The sequence below is a fragment of the Panthera pardus genome, unplaced genomic scaffold, assembly GCF_024362965.1.
Source record: "Panthera pardus isolate Hobbes unplaced genomic scaffold, ASM2436296v1 HiC_scaffold_25, whole genome shotgun sequence".
In the NCBI taxonomy this organism is placed as follows: Eukaryota; Metazoa; Chordata; class Mammalia; order Carnivora; family Felidae; genus Panthera; species Panthera pardus.
In genome coordinates, this window is record NW_026526821.1 from 39,770,501 (window position 1) to 39,786,917 (window position 16,417).

Genomic DNA, 16,417 nt, shown 5'->3' on the forward strand with positions numbered 1-16,417 from the left:
AAAGTAACTAGTCCTTTTTTCTAGAGGTAATGAGTAATTTATTGTTCTGTATATGTTTTAAGAAATGAAACTATTTTTCACATACTTCCACTATTTGTCCATCTCCTTTGAACCTAGTAGATATTAGGTTTTTCATAATTAGGGAGCCCTCCCTAAAATGAAAAGTTTTAGAAAAATTAAATAGAGTCTTTTCCTTTCTGATATATTTTTGCTGCTCTAAATATGGACTAAAATGTAAACATCTTAAGAAAAACCTTTCAGGGTGGTTTTGCTTATATTAAAATGATTTTATTTTAATTTTGGTACACGAATAAACACTGGACAATTGAATGTGTATGTCTAATTAGCAGAATTATAGACATTCATATTCAATTATGATTTTCATAGACTGATTTCTTCTGTTTGGTCAACAATTGCTTTGGGGCCATAGTTTTCCACTAAGTTCATTTCACTTTTTATTGTTGCTGGGGAATATTTTGCTTTTAGATTTACCTGGAAGGCAATTTCCTTAAACTAATATTATATGCTTTATTCTTAAAGGCTTACAATGTTGTCTTTTGTGCTTTTTAAAAAGTTCCTATGAATGTCTGTTTCTGAAGGAGGCCAGCTGATTGTCTTTCCCAGGAGTATTTGATTATAGTCTCTTCATTAGCTTCATTTAGTTTATCTATTCTTATGCTTCTTTGATAACAGTTTGACCTTCTGAGTTCCCCTCCAAGAATGGGTGATATCAAAGTAGATGGTGAAACCTCAATTAGAGGTATATTGACCCTTATTGTTCTGTGATTGTACTTTTGCTGGCCACTGAGGGCAGACCCATTAAATCCAGGAGTTTTAGAACTCTAATGTCTGTTAAAAAGACAATTTCTTAAAAATGTTAGGTAACACAACTTAAACTGAGATGCAGCTGCTGAATTTTTGGAGGAAAGGAAGGTGGGAATAATCTCTCACTAAATGGTGAATTTTCTTCTATTACTGCAAAACAAATACATGGATTAGATTATTTTATGAAATAAGTCTTTCTAGAGGCTCTTTTCAGATGGCAGTTGTTTATATTTAAAAAGGAGTTTTTGCTTTGGCCAGATTACTGTATATTCATATCCATATTTAATCAGTTTTGTCTCCATTCAGGCAGACCTTAAACAGAAAAGAAAGATAAATGGGCAATTTTGGTTATAAGTACCTACAAGGTGGCATAGTTGCCTGGGAGTTAGGAGTTCTGAGGTTTCCATTCCCTAAGCTGCCATTGGTGATATGACTTCGTATTATGTGCTCTGGGCTTTGGTTTTATCGCATGGTGAATAAAGGCAACAGGAAATAATTGAATGCCAATTATGTACTGTTTCTTTTTTTTTTTTTTAATGTGGATTAAAACATAGAAGAAGGCAAGAGATTGTGAAAAATATAATCTAATAGAGTAGATATATTGTATATATGATCTACTAAAGGTACTGACTTTGGAGGTAAACTCTTAAGATAGTCTCTATCATCCTACCCTGTCCAAAAATGTATACTCTTTTGTTGCTTCCATGTTTTGCTCTTCTTTCTTTCTTTCTTTCTTTCTTTCTTTCTTTCTTTCTTTCTTTCTTTCTTTGTTCCTTTGTTTCTTTCTTTGTTTGTTTCTTCCTTTCTTTCTTTGTTTCTTTTTTTTTAAATTCCTAGTTTTATCAGCTGGCTGAATTCTGCCAGTGGAGGTGAATAATAATAGTAAGTACTGCCTCTGGAAAGATTAAGAGTTACCCTGAGTAACTATAGATTGTTTTCCTTCTTTGTTACTTAAAGGAGATTAGCTGTAATAAAAGGATGACTGTGCTGGTTGGAGGAGAAGGAAGACAAGCAGTTTTCAGCCTGATGCCCTTTAGGCTGTGATAGGAAAGGAGGAACTGATTCTTACAGCAGAGAGGACTCAGCTCAGAGAGGAAGAATTAGTGTAATCTAATGTTTAAAGGTCATGGGCTTCAGAGTCTAGCATACCCGGACTCCATCTTGGCTTTGCTACATGACAGTAGACAAATTGCTAAATCTTTCTGAGTTTATTAGCTCAGTGCCTGACTCATAGTAAGTACACAGTGAATGGTAGCTGCCATTATTAAGATGAGGGCATCTGAATACCTGGAAAAAAGGCACATTAAGAAGTAGAAGAGTACACAAAGGGAGATACACAAGTAGGAGTGTGCAAATAGGAGACAGCCATGATAGCTTTTTCACACTCTTCTAAATTTCCCTTTGAAGTGGTTCTGTAGCAAGGAAATGGGGGAAGAGGTAAGCAAATAGGAGATTTTCGTGTTGATTTTTTTTTTTTTTTTCTGTTGTCCTCATGCATTTCATACCCTTATGTTCCCAGGGTTTAGAATTTAATTGAGTTATAGTAGAGTTTTAGGTTGTGTTTCATTTGTTTTGTGGGCTAGTGCGTGAATCCAACAGTGTACATGAGAAAATACATTCCAGATTGTAAACAGCTGGATTAAAAATGAACTCCAGTAGCATATCCTAGTTGTAAAACTCTAAACTGGTCATATCAAAGGACTTTGTGTTTTTCTGTTTTTGTGAGAGGATATGAGATGTTCTTTGGGGGAGAATAGGGGAGATTGGATTTGGAATCAGGTTTCCCAGGCTCTGCCATTTACTTGTGTATGCAAATGAAAACAACAATAACAACAAATCAAATCTCTTTTAGTATAAACTCCCAGCTGAAAGTGACTCTAATACATATTATTCCAGGGAACAGTTTAATTCAGGAATTCTAACCTATCTAGACTTAACATACCTCATTCACTCCTTCTTCATTCATTCATTCACTCTATACAGATTCATTGAACATCCCTATAAAAGAAGCCGGTAGGACTAGATGATCCACCAAACCACTTCCAACTGTGCTATTTGTGATTTAATCTTAGCATGTATTAAATTCGTTTTAAGTCTTAGAAAGAAACATTTCTGGATGATTTTTCTTCTACTCAACATTTTTCATGGGAATTAAGTCTTCAAATTTGGGTAAAAAAAAACAAGCAAAAAACACAACTCAGGCTTTTGGTATATTAAATGCCTTGGGCTATTATAATATACTTGGGAATTTTTTGGTTGCAGGTGACTTAAAATCCAAGCCTCATTGTCTAATCAACAATTCGAATCTTTGGTTCATATAACTGAGAAGTTCAAATGTATGGTCTGGCTTTAGGTAAAGCTTGATACAGTGGCTTAAAATATGTCAACAAAGTTAGAGTTTCTCTCTGGCTCATAGTGTTTGGCCTTGTTCAGTGTTGGCAGACTCCTCAGGCTATATGTAGTGGACCCTTGGCAGCTCCAGGCTTTTCCCTTAGGCTCTAACAGTTCCACATATCACATTCCCATATTACAGTGTTTAAGGGAAGAGAGGCCACTTCCAGAAGCTCCTGCACATAACCCTGTGATTCAATTTCTCTCATTTCTGAACCTATTACGGAAAGGTGGGGGGATATGTCAGTGAGCGTAATTAAGCCCCCTACTCAAATATATGGTTAAGAATGGAGGAGAGGGTATGGCCCAGGGGAAGGTTGGGCACTGTTAGTTTGAGAAGGAAGGAGTGGATTCTAGAGGTTAGCTCATTTTCAAAGGATTTGGCATGCTGAAACTTGGGCATGGTTTATAAATTTATAAACTTGAAGCTGTTTTTTCTCTTCTCTTCTCTTCTTTTCTTTTTTAAACCAGAGTTTCTGTTTAAATTGCCAAAACATCTTTTAAAGATTTTCTATTTGTAGACCCTCTCAAGTCTAGCCCAGTTTTTTTTTTTTTTATTTTATTTATTTTCCCTGTCAACAGGTAGTGATACATGTCAGGGCATATCAGTACTAAATCTTAACATGAGCCTATGGGATATTAATAAAATATATAGAGAGAGTGCACATTCAGCTATCTCTACTTCTGTGAAGTCAGGCCAGATGCCTAATGCACCAGTTAGAAACTACTACATCTTTCTGAACAATTCCAAAGGGTGTTGGGGAAATAATTAGATTTTAGCAGGTCACAGATGCCTTAGTATACTAAAAGGTTTAAAAGTGCTATATTAAACTCTTCTTCTGATATTTGCCTTTTATTAGTCAACATTTAAAATGTACGTAAAAACAATCACATATCCCTTTTAAGTATATTTCCAAAACATACTTCACTGGAGTGAGATCTGTCATTACAGGACTTGAAACGGAAATCAAAGCAAAATCAGACTGGTTATTTCCCTCCCTGCCTGCTCATCTGCCCGCTTTCTGGAACAAGCTACTTTCCCTCTACCCCGAATTAGACTGATATACTTCAGGGATTGGGAGAAAGGTGATCTAAAACAATAGTAACTACCACCACCTGAGAAAAAATCACCCCTTTGGCCTCTCAGGAAAGGAAAAAAGAATTGTGGTTCAGAACAGGTTAGTACTTAGCCAAAAGTGATGGCATGAGGCAGCTGGTAAAACTGAAAGCCTGGGGATCCCTACTTTTTTCCATCTTCAGTGCTTTCATGTATGCCCATACAGCTGATGCAGTGTCCAACTCCCACTGATATAGGCTGTGCCCTTTATCCCTTCCTACTCTCCAATGTCCTGTCATCTTTCTTTCTTTGTTTTAAAATATAAAAGAGATTTTTAAAATGGACCTTGGAAAAAGCAGAGACTTGGATTAAGCAGAGTGAGTGAATTCTCCCTCTGATACTTAAGTGTGTGGCCCTGGGAAAAGAACTTAAGTTCTTCGAGCCTCAGTTCTCTCATTTATGAGGATGGAGATATGGGACCCTCGTTTAGCTATTACAAACTTCAATGAAGTGGTGCATGTAAGAGTTCATTACTAAATCTGAGAAAGCACTTACCGAGACAGAGCTAAAACCTGTGGATAGTTGCTTTTTTATCTTCCTGGTGATGAGTGGGGCCAGGATCTATTCAAAAGGCACAATCCATTAATGTTAAATTGAACTGTACATTTTAACAATTTATCTTTGGGAATGAAACAATTTGTGAAATGATTCTGCCTACTGTCCTGGATGCTCAGACCTTGAGATAACAGTATCTAAGTCTGGTTTGGAGACTTAATTACAACCAAAGGACAAATTCCTTATCCTTGGAAATTATTAAACTAAAACATAGCTTTGGATGAATGACTAACAGTTAATAAGAGCAGATCAATGTATGTCTAATTATTGAGATGTGTATTTACTGGATATCGTACAAGTGCATTGCCCTGGAGCCTTGTGATTCTCTTTTATATAGCTAGCTATTGCTGTCAGTCCTGACCAAAGCTGTCATCACTTACAAACCATCTTATTATTTCACTATTTCTGGAGTATTGGTGCTAATTTTAGGTACACAAAGAGACTATATGAAAGGAAGATTTCCTGAAATTGTTGTCAGATTTTTCTTATTTCTGGAAACCAGCACTGTAGTTCTCCTTCTGTTTGAGATTATCTTTTTAAGAATTGCTTTTTCCTTGCAGTCCAGATTACTTAGGTACATAAACACGTTTAATGTTGAAAAAACATGGTTAAAGTAGAATAAAAAAAAACCTTTTATATTATGTCTGTTTTATAAATGACTATGGAAATTGTACTTCATTGGCATCATCTAGGAGAAACAGATTTACCATGATTAGTATTTCTTTTCATTTGAAAACTAGTATGAGTCGATTATTTTTAAGATTTTTTAAAGGATAGAGTATTCTCTATCCTTTAAAAATAGGAGTAAAATAGGAGTAAAAATAGAGTAAAAATAGAGTATTCTCTATTGACTAGGTTTGGACTAAGGGAATATTTTACAATATCATCTATTCCAAATAACAATAAGTTATAATTGAATCACGTGTTTACCACTTGGACAGTTTCTCTAAAATATAAATCTATTTAAATTTCAAAGCATGATTCATGACAAAGATTAAACTATGTCTATAGTTTCCTCTGATTCACTTCCTTCATACTTTAAGTGATTAACTTTAAATTTGGGGAATTTAATTCTTTAAGTAGTTAAGTTTTCATTCTTTTTGTTTGACATTTGAAATATGTTAGAACTACAAATTTACAGATGCTTTCTAGGTTTATTAAAAGTGTAAAAATATTCCCAAGAATTACTTATACTTTAGTGAGTTTTTATTCTTAATAAGTTGTTTTTAAAACAATGGTAGAATTTAAAAATATTATTTAAAAAGCATTACTTTTTAAAGTTAATAATTTTTATTAAGGAAGAAGTTGAGAAGCTTTTTGGTAGTTGTTTAATTGTCATGTTTACATAGAGGCGATATAGAACTATTTGACTTGTTTCCCATGCAGCCCCTCTTTGTTTTCTTCAGTAGCCCAGGGAACAGACTTGTCACTCTGAAGTGTCCACATGTAATTCTGTCCTCCACTTTTCCCCTAGGGCAAGTCAGAAATAAGCTTATCAGATCATATCTTACTGACAAAGAGCAAAGCTTGTTGGCTGACTAAAGAGGAAAGAAAGGACAAGTAAAATATAAATGGCAGATTTGATACCAAAAATGCAAGGTTAACATTGGTTTTTCAATAGCTAAGCTTTTTTTTAAAGCAGAATTATATCTTTTTAAAACATTTGCTTGAGTTTTACTTTATGTACAATTTAAAATTAAAAGTTTTACCGATATCTTATACACTGTAAATTATCAGCATTATCATTGTCATTGTTTTTGTCACTGTTGTTATTTGCTCCTTGCAAGCAAATCTTTCTGTCTTATATTTGGAAGTGGTTAGAGAAAATAGCTTTCATCTTATGTGCTTCCAGAATAGTTTTCTAACAGAAAATAGGAATAGCTTACTGATAGAAAATAAAAATATTAGAAATGTAGAAATAAATTATTATAAGTGTTAAGCAATTATAAGGAATTTTTATATTTATATCCTGACTCGAATGAACAAAAAAAGTTTATAGGAAATTTTAAATCGTATTTATATCCTGTCTTCTTGACTAACAAAACAATATTACCATCTCCATTCTAATACAGCCGGTATCTACTAATTGCATAGCAGGTGCCAGTCCAAAAGCTTGTTTGGGGCACTCTGAAGATGGTGTTAAGGTCGTATCTCTGGTTCTAAGAGAAGCAGATGCTGTTCAGGGTCAGAAGGGTTGTAGCGTTTAATGCAGTTGATCCAACTTACTAGCATCCTCTTTATTTTGTTTAGATTGGTTTTATTTCCAACTAAGTGTCTGCATTAGCTGGTGAGGAGGAATGAGTGGTGAGGTTGTCTAAGTAAGCTTTTGCTATTCAGTAGACACTCAGAATGAAAGGGGTGAGAATGAGAAGGTAGAACAGGCAATATAAGGAGGCCCCTCAAGTTGGATGTCTAATTTGCCTTGTGTCTTCCCACTACTTTTCAACAAATGTTTATTGGATGGTAAGACATGTGTTATCAGTCTGGTCATTTTGACTTATTATCTGTTTCCCAAAGACTTTATAACCAACCTCCTCAAGTTGCTGTGTCCACTCACATATAGATTAAGGTGGACCCAAGCCATCTCATGACAGCTAGATATAGATTTCAAAGCAATCCCAAAGAAATGGCAAAGAAACCTGTTCTTAGTCTGTGGATGAGAAGGTCAGGAACAATTTAGCTAATGCACTCTGGGCTAAAAAGCCATATTTGAAATGAGACTGACAGCAGCTAAGCAAGGAAAGTTTTTGAAGAGATATTAAGGAGAAAATCAGAGTCATTGAGATAGGAATAATATGCTAATTTGAGGGGAAGAGAGCCATAGAAAGTAGATTTTGAACTCTTTACTAGTGACTTTAGTGGTAAGCGCAAGCAAGGATAACAGAGGAAATTTTCTAAGAATATTGGGAATGCATGTTGCCCTCATCCATCCTTGTATTTAATTTTGGGGAAGAATGAGGAGATTGCTAAATTATAGAGGCCAGTGAGGAAGAAGAGTTCAGAGATTTGAGCAAAATAATACTGTCAATATAATGAGACTATTTATTATTCCAATAATGGTGATAGTATGAAAAGCACGGTAGAAAGCTTAGCATAGACTAGAATAATAAAATTTGATTGCAGAGGAGAAAGGGTTTTCAAATATGGAGGTGTTACTAATTTGGGGTATTAAAAATATGACCTGACTCTGCTCCTTCCCTTATTAGGCCTTCCCAGGGAAGAAAGTTGAGGCTTTCCCAAAGCTGCCAGTTCTAAGTTTACAGAAGTGTCTATGAGACTCCCAAGCCATTATTCTGCATCTTGGATTGCAATCCCTTGACTGAAGAAGGGTCTTCTCTGTGTGGCAAGGAAATCATCTGCGTTAGGAGGTTGAAAGCTGACACTTGCTGAGAAAGCTAGTATGGTCCAAATAAGCCATGACTATGAAAGAGGGATATGTGTATGAGGCCATATGTCACAGTCAAATCACCGACATAGCCATTAGGAGTATGGGGAAGCTTTCAAAGGCTTCTACTTTGTATCCAGATTAACTTGTAGTCTGACGTTGTAAAGATGTAGAGGAAGCAGAGTCATTCAAAATATGAAACCAGAATAAATGTCTAGATTTTAGACATGGAATAAAAATACTATGGTATTAAGAGTTCATTGTAATTTGGGTTTGTTTGTTTTATTTTGAGAGAGAGAGAGTGAGAGAGAGAGAGATAAGGTGCGAGTTGGGGAGGGGCAGAGAAATAGGGAGAGAGAAAGAATTTGGGGATCAAACTCATGAACTGTGAGATCATGACATGAGCCAAAATCAGGAGTCGGATGTTTAACCAACTGAGCACCCAGGTGCCCCTGTAATTTGTATCAGAATGTAATGAAAGAAAATATTAAGAAAAAGTTATACCAGTTTAGGATGTGTCATTTACCATATAGTGAGCCAGAATCCTATCATGCATTTCTATTTACATTTGGCTCTTCTGAACCTCATTTCTTCTTTTGACTTGTCCTTTATAAACAATATCCTTCACTGGTAAACAAACAAAGTTCTTTACTCATCAGTTAAGGAAAACCACTGATTGTCCTATCAGTCCCAAGGATTGATTTTGGTAGAATATGTCCCAATTGTATTTTTTCCCTCAGTATGTCTCACATGGGATGCTTATAACTTATTTAAAAATGAATGCAGGTTGTTTAAGAGAGGAGACAGAATGACTCAGAAGACAATGCTATTATGAACCACTTACGTATTTTGTAATGATAAGAAATGAATTGACCAATACTGTCCATTTCCATCAGACTGGTTGCAATCAACTGTTATGATTCACTTTATAGTTTACTTACAGCCATTAAATGACACTGTTTAGTCATTTGTTGTGGAAAGTTAGAAAATAATGATAAGAGGAAAATAAAGATAATGTGAATTCCCAGTATCAACATTGGGTGGTACTAAGCCAATCAGATGTATAGAACTTATGTCTATATGCAAAAAAATAAAATTAGGAAAATACTTATTGTTTTATAATTTATTTGATTTATAATTTCTTTTCACTTAAGAAATTTGTGACCTTGTTTCTGCATTATCAAATATACACAGATATTGTCAGCTGTAATGGGAACATAGTAACATAGTATTCCATCATTTGCACAGGAAGTAATCAATGTAACTAGTCTGTCTTGCTGGCCATTTGTGTGGTTTTTAACTTTTCAAGACTATAAGTGAAATTATGATGAAAATGCTTCTAACTAAATCTTTGCGCTCATCAAAATTATTAAGATAACTTCTTTGAGGTAAAGTTGATAGTTCGTAGAGCTGACAATCTTTTAATGAATTTGCTGTAATTATAATAATGCCCTTCAGAAAGGATGTGTTCTCCCAGTCCGTGCACCTTCCACAACATTGGGTAATGTCAATCTTTAATTTAATAGAAGATAAATTGGATCTTGATAGTGTCTAATTTGTAAACACAGAAGGAGCCCATTTTCTTTCTTTTTGGGACAGAGAACATTTCTTTTCATTCCTTTCCTCCCTCCCCACCTTCCCCCCCCCCCTTTTTTGGTAAACTTTTGTCTATGTAATCCATTTATTTTGAGAAGTTAAGCACAGGGAAGTACAGAGAATAACACAATAGAGTGTGCATCACCTAGAATTAACAAAGGTTAACATTTAATTTATTTCAATTAATTATTGCTTTAGATTCTTAATTAAAAGTAAAATGTAAAAAAATAATAAAGTTGAAGCATGCTTAGTTTCCTCTCTTATCCAGTTATCTCTTTCTTTTCCCAGAGGCATCCACTGTTATGAATTTGGTGGTATGTTTTTAGTCTGTGTTTTTATTTTTGTTTAATTAAACTTAGGAACAGCTGTGAGTCATCAAAAACTTAAAGTAAGAGAGGCTTAAACAATATAGACGTTGATTTCTCACTTGTGTAAAAGTCCAGATAGGTACTTCAGGGTGGTCATGGGTTTCCCCACAGTGAGCTAGGCTTCTTTTAGCTTGTTGTTTTAGAGTAGGTTGTACCCCTGTATAAATAAGACTACAGGGAACATTCTGTTACATATGTCCTACTCTACGTGGATGAGGTCCTCTGGCTTATATACACAGAAGCGGAATTTGTGGGTCTTAGGGGATGACTATAGGTATAGGTAACTATACTAGATATTGCAAAATTCTCTTTGTTAGAGTGCTTTCAGCAGGAGATAACAGACAGGGAAGTTCAAAGTGGCTTAAATAAAGAAATTTTCCACATGACAAGAAGTCTAGAGGTAGGGCTGCTCTAGTTTTGGTTAATTCATTGATTCAGTGGCTTGCATTCCTCATGGTTACAAAATCACATGCAGACAACATAACAGCCAGAGTCATTGTATCTCTGTATTTCTTTTCTTCTTCTTTTTAAAATTGATGTATAATTGACATATGACATTATATTTGGGTGTACAACATGATTCAGTATTTGTATACACTGCAAAATGGTCACTACAATAAGTCTAGTTTCCCCCTTTCACCATATAAAGTTGTATATATATACTACAATATTATTGACTATGGTCACCATGCTGTACATTATATCCCCATGACTTACGTATTTTATGACTGGAAGTTTGTACCTCATGATTTCCTTCTCTCATTTCACTGTCTCCCAAGCCCCCTCCCCATTGGCAACCATGAATTTGTTCTCTGCATCTGTGAGTTTTGTTTGTTTGTTTTGTTTTTTAGATTACACACATGAGTGACATCATCCAGTATTTGTCTTTATGTGTCTGACTTATTTCACTGAGCATAATATTTTCAAGGTCCATCCATGTCACAAATGGCAAGATTCTTTTATGGCTGAATAATATTCTATTGTGTATATATACTTCATCTTTGTTATTCATTCATCCATTGATGGATACTTTGGTTGTTTCAATATCTTGGCTGTTGTGAGAAATGCTGCAGTGAACACAGGAGTGCATATGCCTACATGAATTAGTGTTTTATTTATTTATTTATTTATTGGATAAATACACAGAAGTGGAATTGTTGGGTCATAAGGTAGTTCTATTTTTACTTTTTTGAGGAGCTTCTTTAATATTTTCCATAGTGGATGCACTAATTTACACTCCCACCAACAGTGCAAGAGGGTTCCTTTTTCTTCACATTCTTGCCAACATTTGTAATTTCTTGTCTTTTTGATAATAGCCATTCTGACAGGTATGAAATGATCTCTCATTGTGGCTTTGATTTGCAATGACCTGATGTTGAGCCACTTGTTTGTCTTTGGAAAAATGTCTATTCAGATTTTCTGCCCATTTTTAATTGGATTGTTTGGGGTTTGTTGTTGTTATTCAGCTGTATGAGTTCTTTGTGTATTATTTTGGATATTAACCCCTTATTGGATATATGATTTGCAAATATCTTCTCCCATTCAGTAGGTTGCCTTTTTATTTTGTTGACGGTTTCCTTTACTGTGTAGAGCTTTGAGTTCAATATAGTCACATTTGTTTATCTTTGCTTTTTTTTTTTTTTTTTTTTTTTTTTTTTTTGCCATTGCCTTTAAAGTCAGACCCCTAAAAAAATATCACCATGAGTGATGTCAATGAGCTTACTGCTGTTGTTTTCTCTTTGGAGTTATGTTTCTGGACTTACAGTCCAGACTTTAATCCATTTTAATTTTTGTGTATGGCATAAGATAGTGGTCCAGTCTCAGTTTTTTGCATGTGGCTGTCTAGTTTTCTCAACACCATGTAATGAAGAGACTGTCTTTTCTCCATTGTATGTTTTTGCCTTCTTTGTCATAAATTGACCATAATTGCATGGGTTTATTTTTGGTTTCTCTATTCTTTTCTGTTGACCTGTATGTCTGTTTTTATGCCAATACCATGCTATTTTGATCATGATAGCTTTGAAATCAGGGAGTGTGATATTTCCAGCTTTGTTCTTTCTCAAGATTGCTTTGGCTAGTTGGAATCTTTTGTAGTTCCATACAAATTTTAGAACTTTTTGTTCTTTCTGTGAAAAATGCCATTTGAATTTTGATAGGGGTTGCTTTGGATCTATAGATTACTTTGGATAATATGGACATTTGAACTGTATTAATTCTTCCAATCCATGAGCATGAAATATCTTTCCATTTATTTGTTTCTCCTTTACTTTCTTTTGTCAGTGTCTCATAGTTTTCAAAAAGTGTACAGGTCTTTCACTTCCTTGGTTAAATTTATTTCTAAGTATTTTATAGTTTTTTTGATGTAATTGTAAGTGGGATTGTTTTCTTAATTGTTTTCTTCTTGTGATAGTTTATTGCTAGTGTATAAGAATGCAATGAATTTTTGCATATTGATTTTGTATGCTGTAACTTTAGTGGATTTATTTATTAGTTCTAATGTTTTTTTAGTGGAGTCCTTAGGGTTTTATACACACAAAATCATGTTATTCATATATATTAACTGTCTTACTTCTTCCTTTCCAATTTGGATGCCTTTTATTATTTTTTTTTTTTTCTTGACTAATTGCACCAGCTAGGACTTCCAACACTGTGTTGAGTAAAAGTGGCAATAGTGGGTATTCTTGTCTTGCTCCCGATTTTAGAGGAAAAGCTTTCAGGTTTTCACCATTAAGTATGATGTTAGCTGTGGGCTTGTTATATATGGATTTTATTATGTTGAAGTACATTTTGTCTATGCCCACTTTGTTAAGAGTTTTTATTATATAAACGGATGTTGCATTTTGTTTTATGGTTTTTCTGCATTGAGATGACCATATGATTTTTGTCCTTCATTTTGTTAATGTGGTGTATCATGTTGATTGATTTTCAGATGTTGAAATATCTTTTAATCCCTGAAATAAATCCCTCTGATCATGTGTGTGTTGTTTTTAATGTATTGTTGAATTAGGTTTGCTGACATTTTGTTGAGGATTCTTGCATCTATGTTGATCAGGAATATAAGGCCTGATTTTTTTTTTTTTTTAATTTTTTTATTAATGGTGTCCTTGTCTGGTTTTGGTAACAAGGTAATGCTAGCTTTTAACAATAGGTTTGGACATGTTTCCTCTCTTTGATTTTTTGGGAGAGTTTATGAAGGATGATAGGTACTAAGTCTTTTTTGGAGGTTTGGTAGAATTCACTGAATGAATTCTGTGAAGCTATCTAGTTCTGGAATCCCATTTTTAGGAAGTTTTTGATTACTGATTAATATCCTTGCTAGTAATTGGTCTCCTCAGATTTTTTCTTCAAGATTCTGTCTTGGAAGATTGTTTCTAGGAATTTATCCATTTCTTCCAGGTTGACCAATTTGTTAGAACTTAATTGTTTATAGTAGTCTTAGTGATCCTTTGCATTTCTTTGGTATCAGTTGTAACTTCCCCTCTTTTATTTCTGATTTTATTTATATGAGCCCTCTCTCTCTGTGTTTCTTTTGAAGGTCAGGGAAACTTTTCCTGGGAACTTACTCCCCCAGGTTTCTCTCCTAACTCATTGGTTAAAAATGAATCACATGTTAATGCCTAAATTGATTACTTACTTAAAGCTAGACAAGAGCATGATGGTTGGCTGGGGACAGGGCCGGTTTCCCTTGAAAAATGTTATTGAAAGGAAATAAACGCCTGAAGAAAATATGCTGTTAGGAAGCAAGAGGGAAAGTGGATGGCATGTAGGCAATCAACAGTGTCTGCTGTATTTCTAAAGTGGTTGTTACATTCTCATCAGTAGTATATGAGTCCTTAATTGTCGGGGCTTTTGTTTGTGGTTACCAACCTAATGAGCACGAAATGGTGCTCTTTGTTGTATTCCTTGGCATTTTTCTGTTCTCAGTTGTATACCTTTTCAGATATTTATAGGCCCTTTGGGTTTTCTCTTCTGTGAAATACCTGATTTATGTTCTTTGTCTTGTATTCTCCTGAGTTACTTGTATTTTTCTTACTGATTTGTAGCAGTTTTAAAAATATTTTCCTAATAATAAAGTTGTGTTGACAGTGTCTTCTGCCAATCTATGGCTTTTCTTTTTACCTTTGTTTTAATAAAAAAATGTTTTAATAACTTAAAAATTTGTACCTTTTGTGTCTAATTCAGAAAATCATTTTTTTTTTTACAGCAATGTGTACAGATTTTAAATTATTCTTTATCTTACTGAATTTTAACTGGTTATCAACCTTTTATGTAGTGTATACTAGCAGTTTTTAAAGTGATGTGGGGACTCTTCCATAGGATCTGTAAGATTGAAACTGTTTTTATAATGGTATTAAGATGTTATTTTTCCTTTTCACTTTCATTCTTTCATATGTGTGGAGTCTCACAGAGACTACATGACCTGTGATATCACAGCAAATTGAAAATGCCAAGCAAAACTAGGAACCCAGTTGTCTTTTAGGTCAGACATTAATGTGATTTGCAGAGATGCAACACAATGCTACTCTTCTGAATAAGTCTTTTGTTTGTTTAAAAAATAGCTTTCCCTCCCATAAAATATGCTTTTTAATGTAGATGTATATTGAGTTATTGTTATTTTTAAATGCTTTTATAAGTTTTTGGGGGTCCCTGGGTGGCTCAGTCAATTAAACGTCGGACTTCTGTTCAGGTCATGATCTCACGGTTTGTGAGTTTGAGCCCTGCATTGGACTCTGTGCTGATAGCTCAGGAGCCTGTTTTGGATTCTCTCTCTCTCTCTCTCTCTCTCTCTCTCTCTCTCTCTCTCTCTGCACTTCCCCCGCTTGTGCACTGTCTCTCTCCCAAAAATAAATGTTTATTTAAATAAACATAAAATAAACATAAAAATGTTTATTTAAGAACTATTTAAAATGAATTCATAAGTTTTTTAAATATTTGTTTCAGTTTCTAACAAATTACACATTGAGAACTATAACTTACATAAATAAAAGCTCTTTGAAGAACTTAATTTTTAAGAATATAAAGGAGTCCTGAAACCAAATTTGTGAACTGTTGCTGTATATGAACAGTAATTTTTTAATTCATTAATTTCCTTACCTCATACCCATGTGTCAAAAATGAGAACAATTATTTCATTGTCTTTCAGAAAATATGATTTGGAAGACAGTTCTGTTCCCATAGACATCTATGCATTAGTTAAAGTGGAATAAAGATAATTAATTAGAATTATCTATAATTTTTATTACCTATCTACTACAATCATCCATTAGCCCAATGGGTACTGTAAAATTATAGAAAAGCATAAGTTTTGGCGTCTGGATCTAGATTTGGATTCCCAGCATGGACCCTCTGTAACTTAACCTAGTAAGTCAGTCTGTCTAAATTTCAGCTTCTTGAACTGTGGTTCAGAAGAAAAAAAATTCTTAATTTTCAGTGTTGTCATGCAGATTAAATGTTTTTATATAGGGCCTAAATAGATGCTAAGAACAAAGTTGGTGCTAAATAAAAAGTAGTTTCTACTCTCCTAATGTATTGTTTTAGAATTATTATATCAACAATTATGTTTTCTTAAGATCGTTTTGAATCTCCTATACAAGTAATCAATAAAATGAAAAATAAAAATACTATTCATAACCTATTACATTACAAAGTACTGTTTTAAATGATAAGTAATGTAGGGTAGAGTGAAGTGTAACTGTGACTGGGAGTGTAGCACAGTAACTTTCTGGAAATATGTATCAAGGGCCTTAATAATCCATATATTTTTAATTAAGTAATTTCTACTCTAGGAGGTTATCTTCAGGAAATTATAAAAAAAAGATGTTCATTGCAGAATTATTTATAACAGGAAAGAAAATGGAGTCAACCAGATGTCCATCAAATAAAATGTGAATTATGCTATATCTATGCAGATGATCCTTTTGTAACCATTTAAAAATGATTTCAAAGGTTTTTATGAAAGACACAGGAATAAACTGATTATATAATTGTGAGAAAATCAGGATATGAAACTGTACATTTCAATGATATTAAAAACAAATGGAAAAATAAAAAAAGGAAGGAAATAAAATGTTAACAGTGGTTATCTCTGAGAGTACCATTATGAGTTTTTTTTAATTTATACTTATCTGAGCTTTACAGTTTGTTTTAGTTTGTTTTAATAGTAAATATGTATTGTTTTCA

The 16,417-nt window shown here is 33.9% G+C and overlaps 1 protein-coding gene across 1 annotated transcript in view; it reads left to right on the forward strand.

The window, feature by feature from the left end:
* Positions 1–16,417, forward strand: part of MACROD2 (mono-ADP ribosylhydrolase 2) — a 2,022,401-nt gene that overhangs the window by 363,158 nt on the left and 1,642,826 nt on the right. The window lies entirely within an intron of this gene.